The sequence below is a fragment of the Colobus angolensis genome, unplaced genomic scaffold (assembly GCF_000951035.1).
Source record: "Colobus angolensis palliatus isolate OR3802 unplaced genomic scaffold, Cang.pa_1.0 Scaffold168, whole genome shotgun sequence".
In the NCBI taxonomy this organism is placed as follows: Eukaryota; Metazoa; Chordata; class Mammalia; order Primates; family Cercopithecidae; genus Colobus; species Colobus angolensis.
This window is the reverse complement of record NW_012114799.1, coordinates 2,826,980-2,837,990: the sequence shown is the minus strand read 5'-3', so window position 1 is coordinate 2,837,990 and position 11,011 is coordinate 2,826,980. Positions and strand designations below refer to the sequence as shown.

General features: G+C 37.4%; 1 protein-coding gene across 1 annotated transcript in view; it reads left to right on the top strand.

Moving 5' to 3' along the window:
• The window catches only part of NCKAP5 (NCK-associated protein 5), an 846,875-nt gene that overhangs the window by 375,404 nt on the left and 460,460 nt on the right, over positions 1-11,011 (top strand). The gene's annotated exons all lie outside the window — the stretch shown is intronic.

The window sequence follows — 11,011 nt, the reverse complement described above, 5'->3', positions numbered from 1 at the left end:
AAAGCCCCATCTCTACTAAAAATACAAAAATTAGCCAGGTGTGGTGGCAGGTGCCTGTAATCCCAGCAACTCGGGAAGCTGAGGCAGGAGAATCACTTGAACCCAGGCAGTGGAGTTTGCAGTGAGCCAAGATTGAGCCACTGCACTCCAGCCTAGGCAACAAAGCGAGATTCTTACAAAAAAAAAAAAAAAAAAAAGAGACAGATCACTAGAATTTGAAAGGAAGATTCTGAAAAAGTAGTTCCTAGATTTAATTCTAGCAGTTGGAATCTTTCAGTTTCCAATTATAGTTAATATGGGGGCAGTTGATGGTTCAAACTATTATGTTAAAGTCCCTTCAATTCCATGGGAGGAATCCCCAGAAAATTGTGCATTTACAGCCCTGAGACCAGATATCGGCACCTTGTGAAGGACAATCTGCATTCATTTCTATACTTCACCATTTATAAAATCAGGAAAATAATTTGTTTCACTTTTCTCTCCTGAGATTATCCCAGGCAGTATCCATGTTTGAGAAGTTGCCCTAAAATCCTCATGAACAAACTGTGTGGGTCTTGTCTTTAACTTTTCACTGTGATTTGGAGAATACTGTGACCAGTGATAGATAAGATAGCTTTGTCATTATGAAGTTTTTATAATGACAGCTTAATTTTTAGATGTGTTGCAGGGAGAGAACAAACACAGTTGAGCCTCCAGATAATTTACCTCATTATGGCCAATACTATATATGTGCTTCAACTTTGGTGTAGGGGTTCGTGGAGGAACAGGACAAGAAGGATGGATGATTCCTGTGTGGTCAGCATTATAATTTAACACCCTGTTCAACACCTGAAGCCCATGATAATACACAGGTGCTGTAGAAATGCACCAATCAATACTTTAATAAATGCATGTCCCCACCCCACATAGGCTATTACTTACATCACCTGATGCTCGATTTTTCATTCAGTTTGATGGCAACTCACCCTTTGTGTCTCCTAACCAACTTAAAATAATAGATCTACCCCTCCAAAGTGAATTTAAAACAAGCACTGCTTGGTAATATTGGTTGTTTTAATGGCACAGGAAAGGAGGAGGCAGATCTTGCTCTCCTTGCACTGTCTAATTGAGATGTCTCTATATTCAAGCTATTGATTTAGGTGGCAGGAGACACATGGCATAGTAAATTATATTCATATGATGCCAGGTCATCTGCTGTAAATCAGATACCAATCCCATACAGATTTCAGTTACACAAGAGTCAAGACTACATCCTGGTCTGAAAGAGAAGATAATTATGTGTACAATAAATAGTGGTTGATTTTTACATACTTCTTTTGTGAGGGATTTTTATCCTATTATAATTAGTTTTCTCGTGTAAAGTGTCACTGAAACTGAAAAGTTCAAGTCCGGAGAACTAATGTAAATCAGTAAAAGACATGGAGGGGAAAAGCATGAGTAACAGATAATTACACAATAATATGAGCAGACCCACTGAACCATTTCTGATGGCCTTTCACAGTTTAAACTTTGGTTTTTAAGATATTTCTAGTTATGTTTAAATAATCTTAGTAAGTCTTTGAAAAATTCTCAATATTATAGAATAAGCCTTTATTGCATCACCCTTGGACAGGGTTAACATCCAATATGGTCATCTAAATAATTTACATAATATAAATGATTCTATTGAATTAGAAACTTTTATATTCATAATTTTCTCCTTGTTTTCTCTTGGGTCGATGAGTTCATTTTGTGCATGATGATATCTGGGATGTGGAGTTACTTTTGAACATTGTTCATGGGCTGAGGTTGCTTTTAAAAACTAAGCTAATAACCACTTTCTCAAAGAATGTGGTATGGTTTACAATAAAAGGTAGATTTACAGTAGGGCTGATAAAATAAAAACAAAATAAAGGTCATGAAAGGAGAACATGACAAGTTATCACCTTCACATAGCCCAACAAGTTTTCTGAGTATGAGCATGTAATTTAGCTCTAAGATTCCTGGCAGACAAGATCAAAAGGAAAAAAAAAAAGAATATGTAATTATTATCTCATGGCCAAAGGCTTACTACTCCTTAAAGAGAGGAATATTATCTCTGTTAATCAATTCATAATAGAATGTATCACATAGAACACTTCACAGAAGATACTGAAGGATACAGTAGACATGGTCCAAAATGGTGCAAATTAGGATTAATTCTTGCAAGGGCTACTGCTTTCACTGTGTCACTTATATCTGGAAAGTTAAGCTGTTTTTCAATGTCCTAATATATGGAAGAAGAATGCTGCGTCATGTCTGAGAGATCACAAGTGAAATAAGAACTACTCCGGTACTCTGATGCTTAAAGTTCTCAAGTCAACCATTTATACCTCAGTTTCACGGGAACCTCCTGATATATACATGTGCCTTTCTAATACTATGAATGTGGGAAACAGAGGCATAAGATGCTGAGGCCTGGCCTGGGCTGGGTGACATGTTTTCTTGCTATGTTTGATGACCTTGCAGGCATGGGACCCTCTAAACAGTAGTTATGGGATTCCAAGTCTCAGCTTCAGTAACAACGTGAGTCAATGGAGGGAGGAGCGGATAATGAAGTTCGATGCTGGGACAGTTAGGTACACATGGGAAGCAGAGTTCAGGTGTCAGGATGAGTGATTCAGGAGAGGTAGTCCAAGGCTTAATTTTATGCAGTTTCAGCTATGTGATAAGTCTGACGGCTTGAAGGCACCAGGCAAGCCTGAACATTTGTGATTGTCTCTATTAATGAGTAATGGGATCACTGAGGTGATAAAAATCTATACAAATGCTTGAATGAGTAGTTCTTTTTTATATCACCACCAAACCTTCAGCCACAATCCTTTCTTCCCTCTTGACCTCTAATTAGGCTATAATGATCAGAAATGGTCCAAAGTTTAGGCAATAAAAAAAATTGGATATGCCACCAGAGGTTACCTAATCAGCTCTAAGCTCATAAATCAGAAATTGCCTACATTGAGGGTGATTCAGACAGGCATAACAAACTTGGTTCAGACCATTTACATTCTTTAATGTAAATATAGAGAAAAAAAGATACTTGCAAATTAAGCCTTCTTCACAGTTGAGAGAGCACTTCAATAAGGTGGTGGTTAGAAACCGGTGGTGATATCTTAGGGCTGCCGCTTTATCTTATTATTTGGTGATATACATCAAAAGTGCTTTCCAGATGTGAAAGTGGTTGTTTCACCCATTGTCTGTGTGACTGGGCATATTTTATGAGGGATTAGATTTGTAACTGCCTAAAATTCCAAATTCTCCCCACTCTCCCTACTCCTCTAACTGCTTGTTTGAATTATGCCAAGGTGAATGCTGTAGATAAGACTATGGAACTGTCTTCCCTTGTATGTAAAGACAATCACCCCTGGATTTATTATCCCTGTTGAGGTAATGAAGTGTTTGTGTATCAGTTAGATTCACCTGGAGGAGCACTTTCAGGAATATTGTCTCCAAGCTAGGTGGGGGATGTTGAGTTGAAGTAACAGTGATTTACAAAAAAAAAAAAAAAAAAAAGAAAAAAAAAGTAGAGTAATAGCATCACTTAGGTGATAAAATGAGGAGATAAGCAACTCTACAGAGTACTGATTTCATATATGTAATTGTGCATACCATACATGATTTCCATAGGTGTCTCTGTTGGTCCCTTTGGAAATAATCTAATCCACTTGTAGATGATGATGATGATGATTGTTGAGACAGGGTCTGGCTCAGGTTCCCCAGGCTGGAGTGTGGTGCAGTCTCAGCTTACTGCAACCTGCCCCTCCTGGGCTCAAACCATCCTCCCACCTCAGCCTCCCAAGTAGCTGGGACTACAGGTGCATGTAACCACGCCTGGCTAATTTTTGTAATTGTGGTAGACGAAGTTTTACCATGTTGCCCAGCCTGGTGTCAAACTTCTGGGTTCAAGTGATCCTCATACCTCAGCCTCCTGAAGTGCTGGTGAGCCACCATGCCAGGCCCAATTTGTAGATTATTAATGAAAGCTGCTGTTTTCAACAGGAAACAAACACTTTTATTGTGTGCCTAGTAACACCGTATGGGCCCACAAAAAAGAAGAATTCAGATAGAGAAGTCTTATATACATATATGAACATAACAACATATTTATAGCTTAGCTGTAAATAAAGCGGACTTCTGTCCAGATTCAGAACAGCCAGACTTCATACTTGCTAATGGTTTATTATGCTGAGGCATGGATAGTCAGATGAAATTAATGATTGCATAGTGACAACAATAATAGTACACATTTTTATTGTGTCACAGCTCTGTGCTGCAGCATGTTGGAAGATTTAAATTAAAATTGATCTGGCAGATTTAGCACCTGGCAGACATAATTTGTAAATGTTCTTAGCAAACCATATTACAACCCAAGTATCAGGAATCAAGATACTTGATTTCAGGCCTCTTCAGCCTTGAAATGTTCCGTGTGTGTTTACACCAGTCATTGTACATCTAAATAAGGGGGAATAATTTAGGTTTGCCACTCATATTTCACCAAGATAGTTAAAAATCACCCAAATGGAGCTCAAGCTTTCACTCCCTACCTTGAGGATTTCTCTGCACCTGTTCTGACCTTCTCCCCTGGCACCGTCATCCACTGCCTTGAAGCTATTTCTTTGCTTACTGTAATGGGGATTCTCCTATCACAGTTGATTGCTGTGCTTAAGTGCAGTCTGCTGCATGCTGAACTTCAAGGAGTCATAAATGGAGATGGTTTTACCGCTTAGCTCGTTCATTGGTTGCTGTTCACATTATCGGATCTCAGAGACTTTATGGAATCCTAGGGTTCATTTTCTGCTGCCCATTTGGAAGCGGTAGGCACCTGGCATAGAAGTGTGTGTTGAAAAAGATAATATGCCCATAAATGTTCTACCCACGTACTCCCTTCTGCTTCTGTATCTGTCTAGTACATTAAAAGAACATTTTCTCTGCATCTTTAGAAGGAGGAAAACGTAACAGGATGAGTAAAGCTGTCAATTGACCTTTGGACAAGCATCGGCACAGAGCTCTTCTCCTCTTCTGCACTTGTTCCCATGTCTGACTGTTCGTCAACTTTAACCTGTCTCAGAGGCCGGCTCTTCTGAGTGCCTTGTTCCTCCTGATGGATACAAAGGGCAGTTTTCTATCGAATTGGAATTGCTACTTCCACATCATCAACAGTATTTCTGCCTGAGACTTTTCGTAAAATCTGGGGCCTCTCATCTGTTGCTCTGTGTAAATCTACTGGAAGTTGAAGATGGCAAAGCAACATTGGTTGAAGGATAAATTTTCTTCCAATTACAACAGATGGAAGAAAAGATTTTAAATGGCATCTTTTAAAATGCCTGGATAACGTAATATGGATCATATTTTGATGTCAGAAGTTTATATCTTAGTGATCTAGCATGTAAGCTCTCCCTTAAGCAAAGCAAGGGAAATCCAAAACCAATTATGTAGCAAACTGGAAAGAAAGGCTATTTTTGGCTCCCTGGGCAAATACTAACTTACTGAAAGCTGAACATTACTTTATTCTTTTGTATTTCTCTTTCTGCCTAATAAATGATGAGATGGTCATATGTTTCTTCTTAAATTTTTTAAAGCGCTTTATGTTTTTGAGTAGACAACATGAAAGTTATGTTGCCTATTATTCATCCCTGTAGAGAAAACAGTATTAACAGAGTATAGTTTCAATTTCATTGCAAAGAGCACTATCTTATTTAATAGATTGTCCGGGACCTGGTGTCAGTGTACCTCTAAGTAGCTTAATGACTCTGGTTAAGTAATTTGACCCTTTTGGGTCTCAATTTGCTCATCTGTAAAATGAGTAAATTCAATTACATTATAGTTTTATAAATGCTTTTTATGCTTTTTAAAAGGCCCTGCATTAGAAATGAAATGCACTTATTTATTGGGTGAAGTAATAATTTCACGTTTGTAACCAGGCCTTCTTGAAGTTTCTAACAATGAGTTTTGTGTTGAGGTCTTGGAGGAGACTGTCTTATTGTCCATGCAGTAATCACAGGGAGGCTCTGTGTGACCGGCTTTTGGCCATGTCTATTTTGGTTACTTGACTCTGGAGAAGTTGAAATTAGAAAACTGCCGAGCCTAGATGAGAAATTTCTGTCAGAGACAGCCAAAATTAAATACTGGGGAACCTGACTGGCAAAAGAAACTTAAGATACTCTGCAGTGAACGTATAACCAAGACTGCCCTTGGCTCTGATGTTGTCCACTTTAGGATTTATTTGAACTGGTTTGATAAAAAGTCTAAATAGAGAGAACTTTATGACAACCAGAATTGTTTTCACTTTTTAACAATTTCTCTGAAGAAATAGCCATCAATAAAAATACCAATGATTTAGTCTCTCCTCTAAATGTGTTTTAATAACATATTATAACTTCTAATACATTACTGTCCCTGCTCCAACACACTTTTTCCTTTAAGAAAATGTGTGAGATATAGAATAATGTTTTAAAATTGAAAACTAAATTGATTTCTATTTTCAATAATAAATGTTTTACTTTTTGGTGCAGTTTATAGAAAATCCACTTTTCTTACGTTTACAGTTTAGATAAGTTTGGACAAGCATCGACCCTCGTGTAACCACCACCACAATTAAAATACAGAATATTTTCATGTCCTGGACCAGTTCTCTCCCTTCCTCTTTGTTCTCATTTCCGTCACAAGCCCCTGGTAACTACTCATCTTATTTCTCTCCCTGTAGTTTTGCCTTTTCCAGAAAGGCTTATAAATGACGAAGTCATAGTGTATGGAACTTTTTGGTCTGGTTTCTTTCACTTTGTGTGATTCTTTTGAGATGTGTCTGTGTTTTTGAAAAAATCAGTAGTTCATTTTTTATTCGTGAATAGTATTCTGTTATGTAGATATACTACTATTTGTTTATTCATTCACCTGTTGATAGACACTTGGATTCTCTCCCATTTTGAGTGAATGTGATTAAAACTGCTATCAACATTCATGTCCAGGTCTTAGAGCGTTTACCTCTTGGGCAGATAACTAGGGTGGGACCACAGAGCCATATAGTAAGCATTTGTTTAATTCCATAAGAAACTGCCAAATTCTTTTTCCAAATTATCTGTGCCTTTTTGCATTTCTACTAGCAATGCAGCAATGTATGGGAGTTCTAGTTGTTTCATATCCATACATGCTTCTTCAAAAATAAAGCAGACACAGGAAGTCACACAAAATAAATGTCTGACTTAAGGAATAATTCTAAGATGAGCGGCTTTGTAACCAACGCCGTTGGTCAAGATGGGAGTCAAGAAAGGAGACTGCTAGCCTCCCAGAATCCCATCTGGATGCCTCTTCTCAGCCTCAACCTTTATCTTTTTCCAATAAGCTATTAGTCGGACTGTATAGCAATAACCTTCCTGTGTTTTTCATAGTTTCATCATTTAATGTGCATCTCCAGACCCTTCAGATTAGTCTTGTGCATCTGTTAAAAAACAACTGGATATGTCTTTTAAGTTTTTTTGAAACTACAGGTTACTGTCCATCCCTTCCTTTTCTTTCATATTTTATGCATTAAAGACCTAGAATATTTGACCTGTAGAGTTTCCCACAGTCTAAGTTTTGTTGATTACCATACTTGGGATTGGGCACCATGTTCTTCTGGCATCGGTATTTTCTGCAAACTGGCAGCTATTTTCATACATTGCTCCTAATAATGATCTAAATAAAGAGTTAAAGGTTGCTGCCTGTCCAAGGGACAGATATTGTTTGTGCTCCTGTTCCTCTCTTATATACCACCCATAACCTTTGCCATCATAAACATTAAATAAATATTTGTTGATTGAAGAATGAATGAATGAATATCTTCAGTAAAGTAGAAAGATGCAGCCAGAGTTCTACTAGACTTAGGTTAAGCATATAGAAGAATTTTACAGATAGTGTGTTTATGACAGAAATTTGCTTCCAAGGGAGGTTGTAGAATGGCCATTTCTGGGGATCTTTAAAATTTTGATAATACTCATCATTCTTAGAGTTATAAATTGTGATGGCCTGGGAGGATGAAGACCTGATTTCTCATCTCTGGGCTTCTGTGATGGAGTGCTCACCTATAAAAGATAAGTTGCCTGTTTCAGAATACTCTTTACAGAATTCTTTCTGCAGGGCACTAAATGGAATTTGGTGCATTGAAAGTTTACTTCCCATAGGCTAAAGTTTACTCTCCAAGAGTGTTTTATGGCTCTCAGATAACATTTATACCATTCTCTCTAAGGTTTGCATATGGGGCAGAGGCAGAGGCAGCAGTCCCAGTAGTACAGATTATTGTTCTGATTACCTTTTTGGTCCATAGGCAGTGCATTTAATGAACACTGTTCCTGCAGAGTATAAGTCTAAGTACTAACTGTAAACAGTTGGAACCGTTCTTTGGAATCCTTTATTTAATTTGTGAGACATAATTCTGTTAAGATGGTCCTTGTTTATAAATGTCTACATCTGTTGCTAACAAACAGCTTCAAGCTTTTAAGAACGTTTCCTGAGAATGAAGCAGAGTTAGCTATGCTGAAGTTATGGGGTTCTGACAAAATAAATGTGTTGTAGTTTTCATTAAACTGTGTTTCAGAATTCTTTGCACATTTCTCCTGCCCAAAGGTTTTCGTCTGTCGTTTATGGTAATAACAACTGACAGCATGCATTTTCTCAAGACAGAAATATACATTTCTTTTTCCTTGCTTATTTTCTGTAACCGCTTTAAGCAGTTGTGTTTTACAATGAGCATTTTAATTAATATTGATATCCCCAGGGTTATTATTTCCAAAAGCATTCCCTACATTATTTCATTCATTTCTCATTATAACCCTACATATGATAGGGAGAGCATATTATATGATATTGAATCATATATATTAATAATAATAAATATGATATTGAAACTTAAAAAATGAAGTAACTTGCTTATGATCACATGGCTCTGTGGACCCCAACCCGGAACCCAGGGCTTCTGACTTCTGGTCACACACTCTTTCTGCTCCCTCATTTATTCGTTTTGTAGTTTACAATCTGTAATGGAAAGTGGAGCTTTTAAAAATGTATTGATAGATAATAGATGTACATAATTTTGGAGTACAAGTGATATGTTAATACATTCATATAATTTGAAAATATGAAATCAGTGGTATTGTGATTTCCACCACCTTAAATATTTATCTTTTGCTGGAAACATTCACATTATTCTCTTCTAGCTATTTTGAAATATACAATAGATTGTTTTAAACTATATTTACCCTACTGATCTAAGCAATTGTATTTCATGCAGAATTCAGCCTTGCTCATAGATTTACGTGCTCTGCCACTTACAGTATTTCTTAAACTTAATTATTATCACCCTGCTGAGATCGCATGTAAGAGACTCTTGGGTCAGAGGGATAGATACAATTATGTCAAATTAAAAGGAAAACTGGGCCAGGTGTGGTGGCTCACACCTGTAATCCCAGCACTTTGGGAGGCCGAGGTGGATGGATCACCTGAGGTCAGGAGTTTGAGACGAGCCTGACGAACATGGTGAAACCCCATCTCTACTAAAAACCACAAAAATTAGCTGGCATAGTGGCAGTCACCTGTAATTCCAGCTACTTAGGAGGCTGAGGCAGGAGAAGAATCACTTGAACCCGGGAGGTGGAGGTTGTAGTGAGCTGAGATTGCACCATTGCACTCCAGCCTGGGCAACAGAGCGAGACTCCATCTCAAAAACAAACAAACAAACAAACAAACACACAAACTGGTTACCACGATTTTTCTGTTTCAAAGTTTGTAAGGAAGGTTGAATGTTTATGTCTTTAGTGCCTCTTTTATGGTGTCTGCTTGCTTAGTATATCTTCCCATTTCATTTTCAAACCACTTGTGCCGATAATTGAGTCAGTGTTTCCAAATACATAGACTACCATGAAGTTACAATTGCACTTATAACATGGACTGTGTAGCTGTTGAATTTAACTAAGATGGCCCCAATTTTCCCTTTGCTGTTGGCTTGGACAGTATGTGTTAAGCTAACACAATCCAGCTCCAAATTCACCATCTCCCTGATGCCTTTTATAATATTCTACTTTACTCACTTGATTACAGACTTTTATCACATAATTTTTTTTTCTTGATAGCATTTTGCACCTGCATATTATGTCTTCCCTTTATAAAATGTAAGCTGCTTATGATTTTAGCCTGGTACATAGTATGTGCACAACAAATGGGAAGTAAATGAATAAAGTGTTGTTTCTGATGGACCATGCTGCTGTTTGAATCTACCATTTAATAACCCTCACTGTGGATGGTATTTGGCCAACCTGGTCCATCATATTGAGATTTTTTAAAATCTAATTTATATTATCTCTATTGAATTTTAACATAAAATTTCCATTTGGATAATATTGTATAAAGAATAATTTTTTTTTTTGCAGATACTGCTACACCTAAAGTATGATAATTTAAAAAATATTGGTTTGGTTCTATGCTAAGCAAGGAGTGGAGACACAGAAATAAGCAAGCCATATCCCCTGTCCCCAAGGATCTCAGGATAAAAAAAAAGAGTTACATGTGAAAATAACTAAGGTTAGGATCAAATATTTGCTATAAGACAGGGAGAAAAAAATGATAGATGAAAAACTCTGCCAGCCAGAAATGGATTCATTTGAGATGAGTATTGAAGCATGTACAGATGAAGAGGGTTTAATAGAGAACTGAAGGAAGGGCATTTTAGGTTCAGAGAACAGAATACAAAGACAGACCTGATGGTATGGGTACTCACAATGCGTGTTGCCAGAACTCAGTTCCTTGAAGGCCTTTATCTCAGCAAACTCAGCTTGGAATCTGCTGGCATCATTCCCTTATATCTTGGGTAGTGGAAGAATGCCCGGCCTACCTTTGCAGTGTGATTATTATGAATATCTCAATCACGAAGTCAATCTTACTTTGAACACTTTTCCTGAAGCCCAGCGGTCACCTTTGATGTCAGAAACACTTTAAGAATTGATGTCTGTTCCCTCAGCAATTCACATTA